Source organism: Chaetura pelagica, unplaced genomic scaffold, assembly GCF_000747805.2.
Source record: "Chaetura pelagica isolate M959 unplaced genomic scaffold, ChaPel_1.0 scaffold221, whole genome shotgun sequence".
NCBI lineage: Eukaryota > Metazoa > Chordata > Aves > Apodiformes > Apodidae > Chaetura > Chaetura pelagica.
Window position 1 is genome coordinate 2,191,489 of NW_009952533.1, and position 24,927 is coordinate 2,216,415.

Consider the following 24,927-nt stretch of genomic DNA (forward strand, 5'->3'; position numbering starts at 1 on the left):
AGAAAATGGGAGGGACAGGCAGCTGTCTCAACAAGGACAATAAATTCCATAGCCTATCGACCCTTAAGGTACAATTCTCCCTTCCTCACAAAGACAAAGCCTTATTCCATTCTATCACCAATCGACTAGTCCTCCTGCCCCACCAGCATGAATTAAGTGATCCCATCTGTGATGTCAACCTCCCATTGAGAAGCCACTTCCCAGGTAACTACAGCTGAGCCTTCCCTCTTTCTGATCATCCAACCCCTTCTCCTCAGTAAGGCCACAGGTCAATCTCATCATTGAGGCTTGGAACCAAAGTGACAGAACGTTTGAGCACTCCAAATAATACCAGATCTTACAGGCATTTCCTTGACCCTTCCTTCATTTTCATATTTTGCCCAGCACAGGCTCAGCTACAGCATGAGCACTTTGGCAAATGATGAAATCAACTAGTGATTTTAGATGCATCACCTGGCTTTGAAATAGTTAAGGGGAAATTAGCCTTGACGACCTTTAGGACGTCTAATCTAAACTGCATTTTCCCAGATATAATTGCTTCTAGACAGAGGTAATATTAAACTGTTCTGCCTGGCAAGCTCCCAGAACACTTCCCAGAGCTGTAACACTATAATGTCCTCCTATTCACATTACATACAAAGTTATATGGGACCTCAGCAAAAGAGGCAGGCAAAGCTGCTATGCTAATGTGGAGACATTTAACTTCACATTTGTATTCCTATCTACATACACGCTATCTACATACATGCACACACATATTTCATTAGGCCCAGAAAAATGCTCAAGAACTCTGGCCTCATTTACATCCTGTATAGGAATATGACCCAGGAAGTAGACTATTGTATTACAATACATTATTACATACAGCCTCTAAGCTGCTCTCTATGCCTTCACAGGGTCATTTATTCACCCTCTTCTACTCCACCACACATAACCTCTCCAGATGTAAATGCCCCATATTAATGATGTAAAGCAGTGTGATGCATTGGGTAAAGGCCAAGACAATCATGAGAAAAACATGACCCATCGTTGTTCCTGATTCTCACACAGCACATGGTGTTTTATGAGGCCCAGGCTTGCAAGCATTCTTAGACAGAGCTTACCTAAAGCCTGCACCTCAAGCAGGCTTAAATACCAGCTGTTTGGATGTTAGGCAAGCAAGAGGTGGAGAACAAGCATGAAGATATTTCAAGGACAAAGCACAAACATAAAAACTAGGTCTCTGTTGTCACTTGCCTCACCAGCTTTTTTTCAGTTGAAGGACTGAATAAGGGTAGTAGGAGCGAATAAGAACATATTTGCCCGATCAAAACAACTGCATAAAAAATCACAGACTGTTAAATAGTATTTGTGCATTTACATAAAGTGGAACGGAGTATAGAAAGTTGGGAAAAATACTAAAACACTGGAATTTGACATGAAGCTTACTCTTTTAAGAGAAACTACCCACACAGCAAATATTTATACGGTGAGGCAACATCTACTTCTTTTGAAGCGAGCCTCATTAAGTATTCCAGGAAACCCTTCCACATAAGGAAAAGCCATCATGAAGAGTCACTTGAACCTTACCATCAATTAATATTTTAATGATAAATAATAAGAATTCATCCATAGCACAAGAAAGTCTACAGAATAAAAACTCTAAAAAAACACCTACAGCAAAGATGAAGTTTTTCCTCATTGTTCCCACAAATATTTCTGCTTCAAAAGTGTGGGGTTTTTTTGTCTCCATGTATCACTTACACTGGAACTTCAGTTTTTATCTTATAAATTATTCTTCATCACTTCACTAAAACTAGCAACTCCTAACACTTCTGACTTTGGCATAAGACAGCTTCTATGCACAATGGAGACTACAATCCGTAAGATACACGAACATTGCTTAGAAAATTCTGCTTGTGAAGATAGTTTACTATTTTTCAAATTTTCAGTTACTCCCCCCCACCCATACACTGAGAATTTTGCTTTTCAATTAGTCAAAGTTATTTTCCTTAACAAAACCACTCTGCCTTCTGACAATTTATTTTATGTTTAGAATTAGGCATGTTCAACAGCATTTTTTCAGGTACCATGCATGAAAAAATTGTTCCTAGTCAGCAAATGTGTACACAAAAAAATCAGTGTAGAACTAACATACTGTTTCAAGTTCTACAAATAAAAGTCCTCTTTAGTGGAGAAAATTCAAAATATAACTTTAATTTGTTACACTCTCTGGAGTATGTATGCCCATTTTCATTAACATGCAAGCTGCTTACATGAGTCTATTTCCCAGAATCAAATACTTGAGAAAAATTAGGAAACCACATAAGGACCGCTCATCTTAGGTCACAATTAATGAAATGGAAATGTTAACACAGCTCAGAAGTGGCCATATTACATACAAGTTTTAGAAAATAAGTATCAAGTTTTTTCCAGGAAATTGTACCAATCATCTCAGATCTCACTTGAAATACAAGAGGCATTAGGAAAGTACCTTGACACTGATGGTATTGATTAGACTGTACCATTGAAAGTTTCACAAACCAACCACAATGCATCTAGGAAAATCACCAAGACCTAAATTCCAGGAAGGATGGAATATATTTTACATGGACATGTAATTTTTGCAAGGGCTCCTGCCAACACCAATGTAGATCACATGAAATCATGAGTTTCTCCACCCCTCATGCCATATAAGATTTCTTCAACATCCATACAACCTTTTTTGTTTGACATTCTCTGAATATCATGATTCCTCTACACTCTTAATAGTACTCATTATTATTATTACTAGTAATAGTTTGATTTCTGCTACACAATCTAGTTTCCTTTATTATAGAATAGGATATCAAAATTTGATAAAAATAAAATACTAAATACTTAACTATCCAAATGTATCCATGATATTAAGGGATAGGCAACAGTAATTTCAATATATAATAGTGCATAATCTGTTTCTAATAAAGAAAGGAAAAGTTGTCTCACAAACAGAAGTAACTTGGGATACAATAAGCAGACCTCAATACCCCACTGACTGTAATTGGAGATAAAATGTTATCATCATTTATTCTACCTTAGTGGAAACAAAGGTAAATGGCTACATGAAACTCAGGAGAAAGATGAAATAGAGACCAAAAAGAAGACCAAGAAATAACTATTTAATGTTAGAAGAATTAAATAGGAGTCAAGTTGGAAAACAAGAAGCAGCTTGTAACGCTGTAAGCATCACTATAAAATGCTTCTAAAGCAAATTCTATGACTGAGGGAAAAGGGAAACCTGGAGGAGTGAGTCTTGAGGCTCTGCATGTGTGCCTCTCCCTTGGCCTGCAGGTCAGCATGCTAGCCCAGTCAACCACTGTGATTAAAAAGAGGAGATACAAAAGCCATGACTCGTCATCTTTTTCTCCCTCAACCCTTTAGTCTCAGTTTCTTAGCTACAAGCATGAACAGACTAAAACACAGATCTGAATTATTACTTCACAAGTCTTTTCCATGCAACAGTCTCATTATTATGCCTTAAGCTTGTCAAGGGAAAGCCTAATGCATTGCAACTGGCACATGCTTTGTTCCCAGCAAGGTAAAAGTTTAGATAAACGGGTCCTGTGCTTCGTAATTGTGGTATTGTCGCTGGTAGACACAGGTCCAAGGGACAGCCAAAATACCCTGTCAGCAGAGAATTTCGCACTGCCCTATTGATTTTTAGGTCTCATTGTGTAATACATACGGTTCCCTGCGTAATCAAACACAATGCTATATATTTACTTTAATTGTTGGTGTTTTATTTTACAAAGCTATTTCTAAACAGTCAGCTGAAAAAGGCTTCTTTGAGTATGTGTGTCAGGGCTAGAATGAAGATAGGGCAGGAGGGCTAAGAACAGAATAGGCAAAGTTGGAGCAAGTCAGGATGCCTAAAGGGGGGCTCAATCACCAAGAATAATTGTTTTCTTCTGGAGTAACTATTGTAAATGAGTGTAGGATTGCCTGCAAGACAGAAGGTCAGAGAAAGCAATTATACAGTTCTTGTTTTCATTGGCAATTGCAGAAAGTTAAAGGACTTAATTTTAAACTTAAGTTTAGGACTTAATTTTGAATTTGTTATCATAACAAGTTATTTTTGTATTCCTACCTTGGAAATATACCTTCAAAGAAAACATTTTCCTTACAAGTTTAGAAATTTAATAAAACCACATAACTTACTACCTACTTACAGAAAAGCACATAAAAACTCACATTAAGCAGTCGTCGTTGTGAATGAATTTCCAAGAGACATTATAAAACTGATCATTATTCATTTGGTTAATCACATACTCTTCAGTAATTGTTCTACATTCATAAGGAAATATTTTAGGAAGAGTTTTAGGAACTACCAGAGAAGCAGCTAATACTATCCTCATTGGAAAGAACGTCTTGTCCCAACCAACAGAGACAGAAGCTATTCTCAAAAATAAACTACTACTATTTTAAGTCTGTGTCACAAAAGAAATCTCCTCTCCCCAACATATTTCATCAGAGTCAAAGAATACCTGCATATTTCCAGGTGTAGGCTTATAAATATTTCTCTCAGAAGCCATTCTTCATTTTTAATTAACTTTTTCAAGTCCCATCAGAAGCCAAGCAATTATAGAATGATTCAAACTAGATGGAAAATGATGCCTCATCAAGATAGTCAGGTCACATTAGAACACGTACTTTCAAAGGGGTTTTAGCAGAAGAAATATTATAAAATTTGAAATGTAATTTCTGATACACATTTTAATACAAGCCCATAATTTTTTAGCCCTTAAGACACCAAACCAAACAGTAAAATATTCTATTTCTTTGAAGACATTTGTATGCATCACTCATCACACAGTATCTGTTTTCTTCCCCTGTATTTTTATTTAGAATCTGTTTAAGGAGCTTGTTCAAATTTTGTTTCAATTGCACAGAAACTGCTCAGTTTACAAAAGGTGAGAAATCAGAGCAGAGAGATTACCAGTGCTGCACCTCGTGCCTAGCAAAGAATAGTACAACATCCAGTCCAAAGAATACATAGGCATTCAACAGCTGTATTAATAGGGTTATTTAAAATAAATATGCCAGAAGTTGAAACAGCCTTTCCTAACAGAAAGATAACAACACTGTGTTATTTACTACTTGGATTTTTTTTTTTTCACTGTTTTACACATGTAAACCTCTTTTGCAAACTCCTAACCATTTGGTTAAGGTAAATCCTGAGCAAAGCTGTACCAATTCTGATGCAACTTTCAACATAAACAGTTTCTCTAGTTTGAATTAATCAGGACATAATCCTAAAGAAAAAAAAAGATAAAAATCTCCCTCCAACACCTAATAGGAAGATCATAAGGAAAAAAAAAACCACACAAAAAAGAAAAACAACCCCACAAACAAAAAACAGCATCAACATCTTACTCCCTTCAACTCAGCTGACAGCTAAAGTGAGCAAATCCTTACACATTGAAGTATGCCAGATACATGGTACCTGGAAGTCCCAGGTTTAAGTTGGCAGTCTAAGGATTTTTTCCTACCTTTTTTAAAACAAGGTTAAAATATACAAAACACAAATCTGTTAATCTGCAAACAAGAGGTGATTATATGTCTCCTGACCACCAACCTAGAATTCATACAGCTATAGCTGGTTTTCTGGAAAATGAAAAAGACTAAGTTTATCATACTTCATGGAACAGGAAACAGTGTGAAGTCACAGAAACAACTCATACCTGGGAACAGACAGTATTGTCACATTTGCCAAGGAAAGGAACAGTAACAATATGTGAAGTCTTGTTGCCCTGTTTCTGGATTGTCATGATAATAACTTCGTTTTTCTACATCCTTCAATGTGTCTTCAAGAGACTAAGGTCGAAAAACCTGCAATCAGTAGGAAGAATATATTAAGTGCAGCAGATGTTAAGTAAAGAAAGCAAGTTACTGTTTTAGCTATCTAATAGTCTGTAGTCATACTGACTTCAGCAACATTATATGAACACACCAGGTCCCTTTGGAGATGTTCTCTGATCATGCAATACATCAAAGGACACAACATTAGTGGAAGTATTCTAATCATTAAAATTCATGAAAAATACAGCCAATTACTGATTGCTTTGAGATGCAGCAGACTCTAGATGCACAAAAAAATTCTTACCAGTACAGGCATATATTTATTCTGTAACAACTACAAAAGCTATTTAAGCACAGTATTATTAATGGGGTCTGCTCAAGAAGCAAGTAGGTGTCCCAAACACACACACGAAAATGCAGCAATCAAGAGGTTTCACATACTTGGTAGGAATTTTCAACTTCATATGATTGATCTGGACAGGCTGGATCAATGAGTCAAGGCCAAATTGTATGTGATTGAACAATACCAAGTGCTGGGTCCTGCACTTGGGTCACAATCACCCCAGGCCATGGTACAGGCTTGGGGAAGAGCAGCTGGAGAGCTGTCCATTGGAAAGGGACCTGGGGCTGTTGATCAGTAGCCAACTGAACATGAGCCAGCAGTGTGCCCAGGTGGCCAAAAACTCCAACACCATCCTGGCTTGTATCAGCAATATTGTGGTCAGCAGGACTGGTGAAGGGATCATCCCCTGTACTGGGCACTCGTGAGGCCACACCTAGAGTACTGTGTTCAGTTTTGGACTCCTCACTACAAGGACATTGATGGGCTGGAGAGAGTCCAGGGAAGGGCAACAAAGCTGGGGAAGGGTCTGGAGCACGAGCCCTGTGAGGAGCTACTGAGTGAACTGGGGTTGTTTAGCCTGGAGAAAATGAGGCTGAGGGCTACCTTACCATTCTCTACAACTACCTGAAACAAGGTTGTAGAGAGGTTATATCAAGTGATAGAAAAAGCAGAAATGGCCTTAGGTTGTGCCAGAGGAGGTTTAGACTGGATATTGAAAGACATTGGAAAAGGCTGCCCAGAGAAGTGGTTGAGTCACCATCCCTGGAGATACTTAAAAATCATGTAGATGAGGCACTTAAGGACATGATTCAGTAATGGACTTGGTAGTGCCAGGTGAAAAGCTAGACTCAGTGATCTTAAGGGTCTTTTCTAATCTAAATGATTCTATGATTCTACACATTCAGAGGGAAGACACCAAAGAGATCATTCTGAACTATCTAGTAATAAGAACTCATACTCCACTCTACATGCATAACAAAAAGTGAATTAACTATAAGGAATTAGATCAAGTTACTCTAAACTAACAAAGATAATTTTCATAAGGCAGCAAGTCCTTTTTAAGGCCTTGTCTTCAGGAATACTAAAAGTTATAGCTCTAATTCAAGCTAGTAAACCTAAGTGAGCACCAAGTAAAATTCCAGTAAACAGTTCCACACTTTCTCCTCTTAATCTGCTAACATGCTTTCTTTTCACTGATTTTACTCTATGGTAGTAATACCACCTTATGTTAACAATGACAAGTTAAGAACAGTTTTTTCTGCTAGGTCTGGGGAATGAAGCAGACAAAGGCATGCATTTCTCACTAGATTATTTTGCACAGGGCAGTTAAACAAGACCTTGAGGAAGCATTTTTTTATAGGGTACTGTAACATCCTTTGCAGGTCCAATTCTCTAAGACTGAAAATACTCTGAACTGATGTTAAAGAGACACCTTATTAGCACTAATTTAAGAGTTATAATAATTTCAGAAGACAAATGTAAGCAATCTCCGAAGCAAGTCAGAAAATCACTGAACTTTTAAGCCTAGGTATTGTCCAGTTGGTTTTAACATAGCAAAACTTTGTTGCACATTGTTTGGCTACTCTATTTTCATTTGTCAAATAACAACGTTTTCCTCTAATAAAATCTGACCTAGATATATGACAGCACATTGCTTTAGGTTTCACATAGATCTTCCAATTTATTCAGACCTGCTGCAGTGAGTAATACACCAGATTACACTGAATGATATGTTAAACCATATCATTCTGGTATTATGGGTAATCTGGAATTCTGCTATTTTATCTCCTTGCTCTACCCAGAAACTATGTCACCAAGAAAGGAAATGCTAACCAAAAACAGAATAAATAAAAATTCAAGCCAGTCAGTAAAATAGGATATTCTAGGTCAGCGTAATAAGTGAAATGCAACAACACTGTGTTCACACTGTATTCTGTTTGTGAAATATGACAATTGTGGCTGTCAAAATAAACATGATGAGAAGTAACTCAAAGAAGTCTCTAGCAACTTCTCTACAGACATGCAAGACTAGAAGTCTTCAGCTCAGAGTATTCACCTCTTCCATAGTACTACACTGCCCTGCAAAACTGGTGTAGAGAAAAACCCCTTCACAGCTCCTTCAGCAGCAAAAATTAAAAATTAAGAGTCTTCTGTGCAATGGTTTCTCATTCTTCGACTGACAGGTTTCATGGGAATGTTGATGTTCAACTGGGAAGAAAAAAATCTTTCTCTAAGTGAAAGCATTAGGAGGCAGTGTTCTCATGTCACCTTGCATTGTTGGTTTCCTGAAAATCAGCTCAATATAGATTTTTTTTTTTCAATCACATGGCTCTCAAATCGCTAACAGATACCAAATCTGAGTCTCTCTCTTCCTACTTTGCTTTTTAACCCTGTATACCCATGAGGAGGATTCACACTGTTTTCTTTCTAATGCCAACTCTTGTCAGTTACAGATCTCCAGGCATCCTGCAGCTGGTGTTAATAAGAAGCATGAGTTTCAAATCAAGGCATCAAAAGAACAATTTTCTCAGAACATTATCCTGTAAGGGGTCTCTAAAGCAGCTTTGCCTCTGGGTTTCAATAATCTCAACTGAAGCAAAATTCCTATAGTTCAGCTTGTGATAGGAGAAATGCCACTATTTTGGACAAGCCTTTTAGATAAAACATGCAAGTGAACCTCACATGACTCTAGATCAGGACTTTCCATTGACCAAGAGCTGTATTCCATCACATTCAATTTCCACCATCCTACCTAGAAAGATTTAAAGGGCATCTGTGGCTTGACTGGGGCTTAACCCTCAAGTCTGACTCAAAAGTCAAGAATTTTTCTTCTCTGTTTCCTTTTCCTGCTTGAATTTGGCAGGCCAGCCTAGAGTGCCTGTAGAACAAGGTCCACATATATCATGTGCTTCTATCCTGACCACTTAAAATTTTCATTTTCCTTGAAGGTTGCTCCTGCCTCCCTTTCACAGTAAATTCTGTAGAATAACTCCATGGTTCAGGTAGGGTGGTTGCCTGCTTTTTAAAAAATAAAGAGCAATTTTAAACAAAGAGTAATTTTACACAGCTGTGATTATGAGTCAGCTGGGAAAGGTTACAAAAATTTCCAGTGTTCACAAGCAGTGTGGGCTGAATCTTAGTGGCATACCCACGCAACAGCTCACTGCTTGTAGGAAAATATAATCACAGAGTTACTCAATTAGCTCAGAAAAACAAAACAGAAACCCTCAACATATTCTGAACCATTATCTACTTCCTGAGCCTTCCGACATGCCAAACAGAAGTGTTGCTCAGCTCCAGTTTTATGCCTTTGCTGATTTCCCACACATATATGTGCACACACACACACACAAGTGTTTATTGTTGTGCCAGTCTGCAATCGAAGTCATTAGTATCTTCTATGAATAAACGTTTCAGCATGGAATATTTCACACCACAGGAACAAAGACTGTGGAGAATCTGTTAAAAAACTAGTTGTTTACACTGTACCCTTTTGCTAGTTACCAGTTGGCCCATTTAAATACTGCAAAGGCTCCAGATCTCTCCAGTATCTGGATAAGGAAAACAAGCCCTTAAAAGAAGGGAGAGTTGCAACACTGTCTATCAGCAGCTAATACTCAGGTGACAGCAATGACACACAACTGCCATCCTTCTGTTCTCAACTATGCCCAAAGAACAGGCATAAGAGCCTGGACTAATGCTTTCCTTCATCCTAGTTTTCTGTATAAATGGGTGGGCACATTCCCAGCTAATGTAAAATTGCAGTATCTCAAACATCTGGGATTTTTTCATGTTACCCAGTTCCTAGCCTTATGTACTGCTCACCGAGGCTCTCAGTGTAAGGTCAGAAGTACGTCCACTCTGTTTCTAAGAAAATGCATTTTGCTGAGAGTATTTTAATGCTGGGGACCTTGAGATCTCAAAGTGCTTCAGTAACTGTTAAATATTGGGTGTTTTCTAAGTGTGTAGGGAGTTGCCAAAAGTTTTTGATCCTGGCTCCTGCAGGAGTTACTGAGACGCAACATATAACATGGACTATGAGGTATCTGGGGACCACAGAACAACCATCTTCCAGTTCATGGAATCACTTTGAACAAACAAAAAGGACTTCTTCATAGTTGTGTCATTAATTCAAATACTATTTAAAAAATCATCAGCAACCCTTAATGAATGTTCTATCACTCATCCATCGCAGGAGACAAAGCCTCCTTTTTGTGAGCTCACCTATGGCTATGATCACAGAGTTAACATACTTGCAATCCAGAGTCAACATGTGCAAGTTGTTATCTTCCATTTGGAAAGATGTCATAAACACATTTATTATTCAAAGTCCGCCCCTTTGAAGCTCCCCACTTGTGAAGACAGGCATACAGCAAGTGTTGCAGCAGTTCTGACAGAAACATCGCTTTCAGGTCTGTACTTCAGGCTTGTGGTTTTGCCACATCTTTCCTTCCCACAAGATACTGCATGTTGTATTTCCCAATTACCTTCATCAGGACACTCAAAATGTTTTTCATGGCCTTCAAAAGCTCTTCAGATTGATGCTATGACCTGAGTTTATGGGTTATACCGGAAGGATATGCTCCTGCTTTGGGTTAAATTCTTTTTTCCTTCCCCATTTAAACATTGCATCAGTGAATGACACAACGTTATTCATCTAATAGCCTTACACAGAGCGCTGCAGGCAAGGCACCCATGTTCTCACAGAATATCTCACTTTTGTCATATCAAAGGATTTTCAGGCAGAGAACAGAAAATATTCAGTCCATTTAATGTTGGAACAAGTTCAGAGAGAGGTTTGTAACCTCATTGCATAAATTGCTGTAAGCCACATGGATACACCATAGTTTACTGAATAACTGAAAATGACTCTATCAGTGGGTAATTTACTCAAATTCCAGAAACTATATTAGATCATTACTGGTAATATTAACACATCTCCAAATTTCACCTAAGGGGCACATTTTTACATGGGCTAACTGAGGTCAATCTTACCATTCAATTTTCTCTGTCTACATCTTCCTTTATATTCTGCCCTTGCAATGGCTAAAATCTACCTGGGCCAACATATAGCTCTCAAAAACTGGATATTCCCATCCTATCTTGCAAGATTCCCAAACAGCTGCATCACTGAAGGCTGTTTTTTCTGAATATAAGGCTTAGAGCCTTGAGCTCTTAGAGCTTTGAGATCTCGCTCATCAGTATTGTTCTTAAGAGGACATTATTTCCTCTGGTTTACAGGGAGCAAACAGGATCACACAGAAGAATTAAGTTGCTCCAGGGTTTTTTTTCTGCAGATCCACAGTTATGCTTGGGAATAAAAACATCTGATATGCCAATCTCTCACCCATTTTATGATAAGAAAAATAATCATGAATTAATAGCAAGCTGAAGACTTACACATTATTCATTCCATCTGCTGAGTGAGGGCATGATCCTCCTCCAAAATAAATTAATTGTATGAGTTCAGCAAGATCAAGATTAAATCCCTGGTTTCTTTCCTCCCACCGTCTACCCTAGAGAAGCTGATAAATCACGGAAGCTAAATTACTATCTTTCACTTGGAAATAACAGTGAAAAAAATGCATACAACAGTCATTGCATACTTCCTTTTGCATTCCTTGACCAGGCTTCTGATTTTAACTCATAATACTCAACAGGAAAAACACACAAAAAACCCCAAGATACCACAAAAGTCTGACCAATGTACAAAGCATGTCTTGGACCTAATTTTACAAAGCCGACATTTTTGCATTTAGGATATTTCTAAAATCATATTAGCTGAACTCAAAACTCCTTTCCTCCTTACTCTGCTCTCCTCACTCCTCTTTTTTCAGACTCATCTATGCACATGCTGCCAGTATGGAACATCCCACTAACCTTGGTAGTTGAGAGCTGTGATCACTCACTTCATAAAATCCTGTGCATCAGCTAGAAACCAATTGTGTTTCTTAAGCAAGTCGGCCTGCTAAAGAGTTTAAGTCATAAATCTATTCAAAACACTAGAAAAACAAACTCATTTGGATGAAATCTTACTTTATGCCTGATTTTCCTTTTTAATAACAGAGTGGTTGTTCTTGATCCTCATTATGCAAAGCTGATCACAAACTCTTCAGTGGATACTGCATAACACAGGGCAACCCTTCACTTAGTGGGAACTTTACCACAGGCTTCCCTAGTTACTATACTCATATTACTAACATGCATACAGTATGTAGCTACTATTTTTTTTCAGACAATCTGACCTAAATATGAAGTTAATGACTAGTGATGAGCAATACTCATATCACTGTTGACATTATATGCAACAACCAGACTTCTTCACATCACTCTTGCAATCAGTCCATACTGCAAGAATTTTTATACATTTTATACCATTTATACAGAGTATAAATTCAAGCATCAAACTGAGACTCCAAGATGCCAGCTCTACCCTGCATACCAGTTCTCTTCACATAGTTATAATGTATGCAATGTACAGTGGGAAACCACAGCTATCAAACAAAAGGGAAGCAAACATCCCTGTCAAAACTGAATATCAGACTGAACTGATATTACTAAACACACCACTAAAAAAATGAGAAACTTTTTAACCCTAGGCTGAACTTTGGCTGAATGAGATCAGCACAGAAAGTCATTCTTTCCATAATTATTTCGTCTTTAAAAATAATGTGTCACTGGATTTCTTTGGCCAATTTGCTCATTATTGAGACCGCATATTCTATTCTCTGCCCCCAGGTAGACTTCTGAGTATAATTTAAGTGATTTGTGAACCTTCTGCATACTTAATATGTCCTACAAAGCTAAGAGTTTTTCCACTCCACACTTAGGATAAATCAAAATGAAAGAATTTTAAAATATACAGATCAAACATAGAAGTGAGAGGAGAAAAATAAAGAGAAGGAATAAGGAAAATGAAGAAGGTACACTGGAGAGACAAAGAAAAACTGAAGACAGCTGAGAAAAAGTGAGGATAACACAGGTATGACTCATGACTCTTGAATGAGTAGAACACCAAGCCCAGGCCTCAAATGCAACATCTTGACATACACTGCCTCAAGCTCTAGTAGGTAACAGATGAGCCAACAGCTCTAGCTGGAAAGTTCCTCAGTGTTTGGCTGTCTTATTACAATGAAAAAATTATTTCTAAACGGGTAGAAACGCTTCCTTTAGGCACCTAGAATAAAGAGGCTCTCTGTAGGCAGAAACCCAAGATTTTAAAAATACATGTAAATGTCACCACTTCCACATCGAAGGGCAGATGCTGTGTGGCAGAGCCTACAGGTCTGCGGACTACAGTAAAGCTCCCTTCAAGCCCAACTGACACTTTCATTTCTATGCAAACCAAAGCAAAAGGAAAACTACCTTGCTTTACTTTTTTTACAGAATAAAAGCTATGCATATTCTGAAATACAAAGTAACTTTATCATATGCACATATTTATATGTAGTTTTTAATTTATACTGGAGGTTTTATTCATGAAAAATATTATATATTTTCAAAAGCCTATAATATTAAAAATTATTTTATCCATTTACATATCAGTGCCATCTTTATCTATCTTACTACTGCATTTATCTTACTATCCAGCTCCCTTACAATACCACATGTATTAGCAATGTCCTAAAATTAGCAACTAGAAAACATGCACAATGCTCACACATAACATACCACTGCAGCTGGTCTCAGGGAACCCTAGAGACATGATTTTGCATGAATCACTAGAAAAGGCAAGCTAAATAGCTGAATGAGGCACCTTGTGCATACAGCCTATCCACTTACTTCTCTAAAAAAAAAAAGGGGGAACTATAAATTCCAGCTCAACCAAGGTAACAACAATTTCTGTGTATCAGTATCACCTGCACTGTCTATGAAGTTTTATAACCTTTTTTTATGACTGTAAATAATAATTAATTTCTACTCTAATTAGAACTACAAGTTAATACCTATCAACTAGAATGCAAATGCATGAACAGTCAATGTTTTGCTAAACTGGAGCCTGACACCACTTACTGTCCTACATTGCCCAGCAATAGCCACAGAAGTCACCAAAACACTTCTTCCACACCCACTTAAAAGCTGAAAAGTCACTAATAAAAATCACTGTGCATGTGATGTTCCTCCCCTTAGTATCTCTGATCTTTCACTATTGTTTTACAAGTCAGATCACAGAGGACATACTGGTTCAGATTGAAGCTAAAGGCCACACTAAATGCCCTGTAAAAATGACCCTGCCCATCACTCCAGAAGCCCCAGAACATTGCTATCTACATCATAAATAGCAAGTATGCATTTATTAAGCTCTGTTGGAGATAGAGCAAATGGGAGCTGAGAGTAAAAATACAGGGGTCAAGAATGCACAGGCCCAGGGATCAAAGGAGATGAACAGACAAGAGTCCTCCCCATATGCCAGCCATGGATGGAAGAGAGGAGAAAAAGGGACATGACTTTAATGATCCTTGAATTCATACCAAGTGTCACGTATATATGGATGGAATAATCTCTTGGGCCTATTTTGCCATCTGTCTAGTCCACTCCTCCCTATGGGAGGGTTGTAGATAGGACTCTTCTGCTCCTTTATTGTTTGAAGCACCAGACCTGACAAGCAGAGCAAAGTGTCCTTTATCTCTCAACAGCAACTATAAACATTTGGGCATTACCAGTCTACTGGCTGGTAAACTTCCTGTTAGTTTCAGCAAGTGTGCTGAAAGAGAGTTCACTGAAGAAAAAACCAAAACAAACAAACAAAAAAAAGTAAAAAGAAAATTGGCTTCATCCTGGTTCAAACTAGGACAATGAGATATCTTATATACCTTTCCATAACTAATCACTCACATTACTTATTGGTGACATCACTAAACACTGAAAATACAGCATGTTACTATTTGTACTTCCATTGACGTATGTGTCCTACTCATTAAAAGTAATTGCCTTGTCTACAAGCTATCTGGCAACTGTTTATTCCTCCATAAAAACCTGGATTATGGTTTTAAGTTTGAGACATTTTACTACTCACTCAATTTCTGCATCTAATCATGACACTAAAGACTGCTTCTAAGAACTTGATTCAACTGAAAGCTCAACCAAGGTAACAACAATTTCTGTGTATCAGTATCACCTGCACTGTCTATGAAGCTTTATAACCTTTTTTTATGACTGTAAATAATAATTAATTTCTACTCTAATTAGAACTACAAGTTAATACCTATCAACTAGAATGCAAATGCATGAACAGTCAATGTTTTGCTAAACTGGAGCCTGACACCACTTACTGTCCTACATTGCCCAGCAATAGCCACAGAAGTCACCAAAACACTTCTTCCACACCCACTTAAAAGCTGAAAAGTCACTAATAAAAATCACTGTGCATGTGATGTTCCTCCCCTTAGTATCTCTGATCTTTCACTATTGTTTTACAAGTCAGATCACAGAGGACATACTGGTTCAGATTGAAGCTAAAGGCCACACTAAATGCCCTGTAAAAATGACCCTGCCCATCACTCCAGAAGCCCCAGAACATTGCTATCTACATCATAAATAGCAAGTATGCATTTATTAAGCTCTGTTGGAGATAGAGCAAATGGGAGCTGAGAGTAAAAATACAGGGGTCAAGAATGCACAGGCCCAGGGATCAAAGGAGATGAACAGACAAGAGTCCTCCCCATATGCCAGCCATGGATGGAAGAGAGGAGAAAAAGGGACATGACTTTAATGATCCTTGAATTCATACCAAGTGTCACGTATATATGGATGGAATAATCTCTTGGGCCTATTTTGCCATCTGTCTAGTCCACTCCTCCCTATGGGAGGGTTGTAGATAGGACTCTTCTGCTCCTTTATTGTTTGAAGCACCAGACCTGACAAGCAGAGCAAAGTGTCCTTTATCTCTCAACAGCAACTATAAACATTTGGGCATTACCAGTCTACTGGCTGGTAAACTTCCTGTTAGTTTCAGCAAGTGTGCTGAAAGAGAGTTCACTGAAGAAAAAACCAAAACAAACAAACAAAAAAAAAAAAAGTAAAAAGAAAATTGGCTTCATCCTGGTTCAAACTAGGACAATGAGATATCTTATATACCTTTCCATAACTAATCACTCACATTACTTATTGGTGACATCACTAAACACTGAAAATACAGCATGTTACTATTTGTACTTCCATTGACGTATGTGTCCTACTCATTAAAAGTAATTGCCTTGTCTACAAGCTATCTGGCAACTGTTTATTCCTCCATAAAAACCTGGATTATGGTTTTAAGTTTGAGACATTTTACTACTCACTCAATTTCTGCATCTAATCATGACACTAAAGACTGCTTCTAAGAACTTGATTCAACTGAAAGAGAGCAATACTTTCACTGATTTGGGATACAGACACACACACTACTGGACAGACACCTCAGTGGAAACTGATCATACACGTTTTACTATATGGAAAATGCAGAGTTATTTGAGGGAGCAAATTTTGCAAAGGACAGGCACAGTACTTCTTAAGTAGCTCACAATACAGAACAGCTCATGTTGCAGCTGACCAGGCAATAACTTGTTCACAGAGCTATTCCCTGAATGGGAACATTCCTCCAGCCAGTAAGATGCTAGGCAATACTGCTAGAAGCAGAGGTAGCATTTCTTGAGACAAGACACTTAAACTCCACAAGAAAAAACAGCAATATACATACTCACAAGGACTGTAAGATCTTGCAGAAGCAAACGACATGCTTTGAAACTCATTCTAGGATGTCTACCTACCTGACATTCTCCTATATTGTAATTAAGTATTCACTGAAGTCTGCAGTCTATAGCCTGAGGCTTTTTGGAAGTGAAGCTAGGAAAGTTATACAATGCACTAGATCACACACCATCAACATCATGATCTGTTAAATAAAGCTGACAAAAGAAGAGAGTTGCTGTGGTGCAAGGCCAGGCGTATTCACTTACTGGTTACATTCATTACATGGCAGGAAAAATCCCTTGCCACAAACACATTGTGTGAAGCTAAATCCAGGAAATATCTGAGGAAAGTTTCACAGCATGGAACCTCAAAATGTAAAGAAAATAAAACAGGAATAAAGTTCTTTTTGGAAGTACATCACCAACACAGGTTAGAAAAAAGATGCCCATAGTTCATCAGAGCCCAGCAAACACAAGAAGTAGACAGTTCAAGAGCCAAATGACAAAGTCCAAACACAGGTACATGGAAGAGGTAACTTAGAGAACTATGCAGCAGATGGGCTAAAATCATAAAAGCATTCTGTAGCAAAAGTACTAAGAGCTCATGAAGCATGTTGCATGAAGAAAGACAGTAGGGATAGAGCAGATTTGTCTAAATCAACCTTAAGTTGTCCCTGGTGAATATTCCAAGCAATTGGTTTGGCAACCATTGCAGCATCCTCTCCTGCTCTCCTCGCAAATGGCAAAGTCTGGAATTGTACTGAACATTCCATTCCTTTTTCTAGTAACTTTTCACACTTCATAAGACATTTCATTAATCAACTTTTGGCATTCTACAACTCTAAGAAACAGACCCTAACATTTTCAGATTGGATTTAGCTGCTTAACTTGGGCAATGTGTTCTGGCCCAAAAACTGTAAAAAAGCAGAGAGAAAAATCTCGTAACACAGAACACACATTGTCCTTCTAATACACATCCTTCTTGGTATGACACTTCTCCACCTTCAGCATGGACAACTTAGAAGGTGATCTATGGCTGGAAGTTCCATGTACCTAACAACCCACACATACACAAGTACACAATCATACCTATAATAATCCACAAATCACTTTACATAATTCAGGTCATTTTTTATGCTGCTTGTGGTTAGCTGGAAGATACTTAATCCACACATAAGGCTTTCAAGATAAAAGCTAGTCCTTTAAAACTGTGGGAAAGCTTTTATTTTTACTAGACATTCATTTTATCATATGACCATGTATTTTAGAAACAAGAAACAAACAAGAAAACCTAAACAAACAGGACTGGTCTAAGAACAGACTTACCATCTCACAGAACTACAGCATTCCAAACAGACAAATCCACAATTTCCAGCTCAACTCCACTGAACCTACTCAAACAAGGCTCATTTCAGACAAATCAAAACAAATGGACTTTACTGACAGCCTCTTATGACATGGGCAGTTGTGAAGTTAAAATAAAATCTTTATAAGGCTAAACAATCTTAGCATCTAAACCCCAGCTAAGCTCAACCATGTAAACTGAAATAGCGTTTCTAGGGAAAACAGACACCTCTATGTGCTGATGTGAGACATTTGCCTATCCTACCTAAAGAGAAGCTACTAATACTGTATAAAAACAAGATGACTATAGGTCAAGTCTATGAAGGATTGAAAATCTGAAAGTATTACTTATGTCATCTTGTGACGAGTATATTATAAATACTATGGACTGGCAGGAAGGATGACACAACATGCACTCTTGGCTGTCTAGACTGAGTTTGAGACTAACCATTCCCATACACCAGAAGAATGACATTTCCCAAGAGCATTGGAAAAATACAGTTAAATTAAACAAACTGATAATAGGCTCATTCCAAACAGACAAAATGCAGACAAATGCAGCAAAGCACAGAACATGCAAGGATTTTCCCATTTCAGTAGCTGGCACCACTGCTTGGGCCTAGACTTGCTAACGAGTGCTCCACTGTGCAGCTCCCATCAGAGTTATGGGGTCACACTGCAGCGAGTAAGTGTGACACACATACAAGTTCTATAGGCTATACTGTTACTACCTCTCCTCATCCTCAACAGCATAGGCATCGCTGTCCAGAAGATTAAAACAAAAAAAATCACAGCAAGTCCAATGCAAGATATCGGACTTTTCTTGACAACGATCTAAAGAATTCAGAGCAGCCAAGGGTGTGCTCAGTCAGAAGCTCATGTCTTATCAGGATGTTTATGGCACCATAGAAAGCTTCTCCTTAAAGAAAGACACAGGCAAAGGAAAAATGGCTGCCAGCCATTTCCATCAGTACTTACAATCACTATTAGTATCATACAGCACACAGTTGTTCTGTAGTTGAGAGGACTAATGAACACGTTCATAAAATGAGCCCAGGAAATAAGCTGTAATACTAAAATTGTTTCTAGACTGTGTATAATGAAGATCAGGTCTGTTTAAAAGAGAAGGAGAAAAAGATTACAAGCTCAGGGTGAAGGGGTGTAAAAAGGAATTTTTTTTTTCCTTTTTATGTTTTGTTGTTTTTAATCAAAGTTGAACAGATGCCTTCTTTTTTCCCAGAGAATTTCCCTCCTATTCCCAGAAAGAAACTTTCAGCAGCACACAGAAAATATACCAACATTTTAATGGTGCTGAAGTTATTGACTTCAGATTAAATTTAGTTGCTAGACTCTGCCTTCAAACTGTCTGAATTGTATAACCTGAGTCCCAACATAGCCTCACAGGCTCATTGGCATTGCACTGTTTCCAGTCCACACATTCAAGGGCTGTGTCACGATCCGATCCTGTCCGTGACGCCAATTAATGTCACGATCCGATCCTGTCCGTGAGGCTGCACAATCTACCCATGGAGATGGAAACTCACAACTCTATTGAGAAGGAAGCTAAAATTAATCTGGTTCCATGAATGCTCACATACCGTAATCATCAATTAAGCCCAGTCTTTGAACAGGTATAGCTACCTGAGTTTTCACAAGCTTTTCCTAATCAGAAACAATTACATGATGGTGTTTTGTGTTCTGTTGGCAAGTGTAGGAATTAATTAGCAATTGCAGAAATGCTATCAGGAATTCCTTTGATGGCTAAACCAGCACTCTGGACCACTGAAATATACCAGCTTCCTTGACAGCTACTTAAGTTAAATTAAAAAGTTTTGCTCAGCAAACACTACACAGCTACATACTCCTACTGTCTTTTCCAGATCACACACTAGGTAGCTCCCACTTGCATGGCTCTCTGAAAACGCTCTCTGCTACTAGATCTTTATTTTCTGCCATATAAAGCAATTCACTGCAGCACCACCACATTTGGCCTTCTGTCCTGATGCCACTGGGCACATTGTGAAGTTTTATACGTAAAGCCAAAAGAGCTTTATCAAGAGTTATAGGTTTGAAATGTATGTATACAAAATGGCAGTCATCCAGCTTATTTTGATGCTGATTAATTTGCCTTACTCTATACAAAGTAAATATTACACACAGGATTTTTTCAATTTCTTCTGTATATACATCTACCTCAAATGTCCATTTATAGCTCTTTCTTGCTATCTGCCAAAGTCCCTTTTTCCTGCTATTCTCCCATTTATGAATGATCTTTATTTTCCTTCTGAACTCTCCTCTTCCACTTCCAACAGCTACAAGTAAGAGATTTCTCCAGCACTTACAAGTATTACCATGGCTTAGATAGTATATCATGACCAAACTTAAAATGCAGAAAGAATTAAAAGCAAAGAAAGCTAATTATCTGCCCATCCTTATTTGCCTGCAGAACAAGTGTGGTAAGGAAAATAGTAAGTTGTAACTCTTAATTAAAATAAAATAAAATAAAATAAAATAAAATAAAATAAAATAAAAATGGTAAATTGCAAACCTGTCAAAAAGGTAGGCCAAATGTAGTCAGGTACAAACTTCTCCACTTTCGGGGAATTGCTGCTACACCCATGAGATGATAACTTGGCTCAAGCAGCATTTTCACCATCACAGAAACCATAACCACTGTAAAATAAGTCCAATGTAAATTTAGCCTGATTGTTTTGAAGTCAAAATTTGTTCTCATTAGAAAGCTAAGAATCATGTTCTATAGAGAGAGATGAGTATTTTACAAAACCATTTGACAAACTAAGAGAACCAGGAGAGTTTTCAGGCACAGATGAAAAGACCTCTCACACTTGTCTGCATTTTCTAGTTTCACCCAAACTATTACCTCCTTCTGCAAAGGTGACTTCCTGACCCACACGTCTCAGTATGTTTTACATTCACTTAAAGCTAGATAGATTGAACAGACTTACTCCAAATCTAGACTCACATAACAAAGGAGGATTGGGCCAAGCATGTAATTTAGCCACCAATTCACTGATTTCTAAAGTTGGCCTTGTTCAGCCCAAGTATAAAAAGTAACTAATTTATAATAATTGTTTTATAAGCAACAGGAAGTGTATCAATTTTTTCATGTAGCAGTCTGCATAGCATATAAAAGCATTACAGAGACGAAAGCTTGCACGCTAACAAGGTTTTGATTATGGCATTATGCACAGGTGACCTTAGGAAGCGCCTAGAAACAGGAGAACCTGCAGGTTAAGGCTTAGTTGTGTAATGTACTCACCTTATGTTTTTATCCCTTTACAGTAAGGTTCAAGTCTGAGGTTTTGTTAAATTCTTACACAGTTAAAGTAACATATATTTGTAGAAATCAGTCTAACTACAGGCAGAAAGCTAAGTATGTTGCAGAATAAGGTCTAAAAGAGTCAAGTAAATAAACCCAAAAGCAACAATATAGGAAACATCTTAAAAACAGAAAATCTGGATCCCATAACAATGTCTAGTCAATGAAAACATCCCACATCACCAGGTCATAAAGCCCACATCACAAGAAGTAGGACAATATTTATTAGCACTGATTTTACAGAACTAATTTATTATATCTGCATTGTACAAACAACTTATTTAAACTGTTATAACTTAGCTTTTGTTTCAAGCTTCAGTTATTGTAGTTAAGATTCTCGTCCTTGGTTCTTCTTTAAATCATCACATGCTCTTTATCAGAAATAATTTTCTTAGCTAAGTGACACGGCCCAGATTTAATAACCCAGGAAGGTTAGAACTGGACCCCCTGGCTTTCTAAGTTCCTGCTGCAATAGAGGAACCTAGGTGCAGCTGGATCCAGTCCTGTACACGTCAGACTGGGCAGCCCAGGGAGATTAGGACTAAACCCCCTTGCTTTCCAGACTTCCTTCAGAAAGGAGTCAAGATGCGGCTGAGCTCAAAATCCTTCTCTCAGACCTGGTCTTTTCCCAGAGAGAGTAAATGTATTACAGTCCGAGTAAAAGCTCAGTCATCCAATACCCCTTGATCAGATTAAGGTGTAGCGACACACAAGGTCTGTTTATAACAAATAACACATGTATTACACTAGTAGGAGTTAATATTGAACAATCTAAACAAAACCACCCCCATTTATATATTAAGTAAGGAAAAGGGCATAGGAAGAAAAAGGTACGGGGCGGGGGGTGGAAACAAGAGAGAAAGAGAGAGACTGAGGACAGGAAAATCTCTGGTCCTGGATCCAGTTTCCTTGGTTGGGCCAACAGGGGAGGGTCAGTGTCAATGAAACTCCCAAAACCCACCATTACAGCCCCTTATTTTATAGGCCTAGAATTTGATTTCACAATGATGGTCCCTCACACTAGGAAATAGAATTGTCATTTGAAAGTTTGATAGCAAAAGTATCATTTCCTGTAATCCAAGACACAAAAATTAACAAACAAGTAAAAATACCTAAATCATTTGGACACTGTGTCATGAAAGGAATAGATTTGCTCCCAGGCAGAGTCTTAATAACTTTCTTGGCAAATAAGCAGTGATCAATTTGTCAAAATCAGTTGTTCCTAAAATGCAATGACACCAAATATTTTATCTCACTGCCAGTGGGCACTTTCATTTTTAATCTTAAATCAAATGCTGCAGCAGACCTTTTATTTCCCCAAAAAAAGTACCCCCCAACCCCCTGCCATTAAATTATACATCATTCACTAGCTAATAGCCAAGACCTTCATTCAGTTCTACCTAACCTTGTTTTCTTCCAGTGCTTACAACACAGAAAACTGTTTATAGTTCATGTTTCCCAGAAACAGTCATTAAAGTAAACATACAACAACCTCTGATTCACAGGCATGATATGATCCCTGGTAAGATTTGAATTATTCCTATGCTGACTAGAGTCCTGTCCTCTAGAAACAGGGTATCTTCTTACGGACTGAGACACTGAATAACTGTTGAGCAGCACAACTGCTGCCATCCTTGGCTAGCCATGGGTGCCATTCCAAAGGGAATTTTAGAGACAGTTACAGGCAAAGCTCGTAATCCATCATAAATATTACTGAATTATGAACTAACAGCCTATAAATCCCTTTTCAGTGGCATATCCCTATGGGAAAGGGCATGCAAGCTTCCATATGGTGGTGATACATCATGTTATTTTTTTTTTTAAAGGCGTTACTATAACTTGGACTTCTTTACTGTTCTCTCTCTTCATATCTGTAAACAAAGAAAAGCTTAAAAGGTTACATTCTTTCCTACTCCTTGCTATGTTAATTAAACCAAACTGAAAGTTTAGCCACATAAATGTCTGTCATCTGTACTTAATCCTTAGTACTTTCTTCTTCTTCAGAAAATTAAATAACCAGATGCATCCAACTGAATAGAAGTGGGGCTGAATCAACTAATTTTTTCTGCCGAAGTAGCAGAAATAATGACAGCTAAGAACAGGAGAAGAATCTTTAAAAATAAAAGTAGAATTACAAAAAAAAGTTAAGCATGCTGAACACTGACCATATCCTATCCTAAATAGGTTTCCTCTGTCACCACACATGAAAAGCATAAAATAAACTAAGATACCTTTCCGTTTGATTCATAAAAGCTTTAATTCGTTAACAAATTCGAAGGACATCAGCCAAATTTGTACAAAAGATATCCAGGAAAAGATGCGTATAAAAGGCTGTTTGAACATGCACTAAGGAACAAAATAATTTTTTTTTAATTTTCTCTTTTGTTTTGTTTTTTCCCATTTCTCTAATACAAACACAAAGGTTTGAAAGAAAATGGCGCATTCTGTGAATAAGCAATCCAATTAATGGAACATATATAATCTCCCCTCCTTCTTGCCATTTCCTTTCCTCAAATTAAACCATTTCTTCTTTAATTTACTATTACTTGTCAATTTGATATGGCAAGGAAAAGGCAACAGTCTACTAGAACAGGAGGACATAAAACAAGAACCATGGAACAACTCAGGTTGGAAGGCTCTAATCCAACCTCCTCTTCAAAGTAGAGTCAGCTCTGAGGTCAGACCAGGTTGGTCCAGCCAAGTCCTGAAAACCCCCAAGGATGAAGACTGCACAGCCTCTCTAGGCAGCCTGTTTTGCTGCCTGCCTGCCCTCAGGATTACAGAGTTCTTCCTTATACACAGTCTGAACCTCTCATTTCAGTTCATGGCGCTGTAAAAAGCCTGGCTCCATCTCCTCAGTAATCTCGTTGTACATCCTAGAAGGTTGCCCCAAAGCTGTCCTTTTTACATGCTGAAGAAAGTAGTTCCCTCAGCTTCTCCCCACAAAGCATGTGCTCCTACTACCTAGTGGTCCTATGCTGGGCTTCCACTTGTTATCTCATATTGCTCAGAACTAGATGCAGTACTTTAGATGTGGCCTAACAAGCAGCTGACAGCTCCAGCCTCCCTTATCTCCTATCGTTCCATGGTTAGATTTGCAGGTAGAGAAGAGCCTGCCTTCTCTTGTCAAAAAAAAGCAGTTTTTCGGGCTCCCTCATTTGCCCCACAAGACTCAGTCTCCAGCTGCCCCTCATCCTGTGCCGTTTGGGGAAGGGGAGCAGGGAGATTGAGACACACTTCTCTGAAGGGTCTCTGTGAACATCCCAACGAGGTTTTTTTAATATAGCATCTGACGCTGCACCGTTTGCTTACCCACTCCTGCAGCTCCTACCCCTCCCCTGCTCCAGCCCCAGCGGGAGGGCTCCCTGCCCGCTCCCCGGGAACCTGCGCCGCGTGCGGGCCGGTGCCGCGAC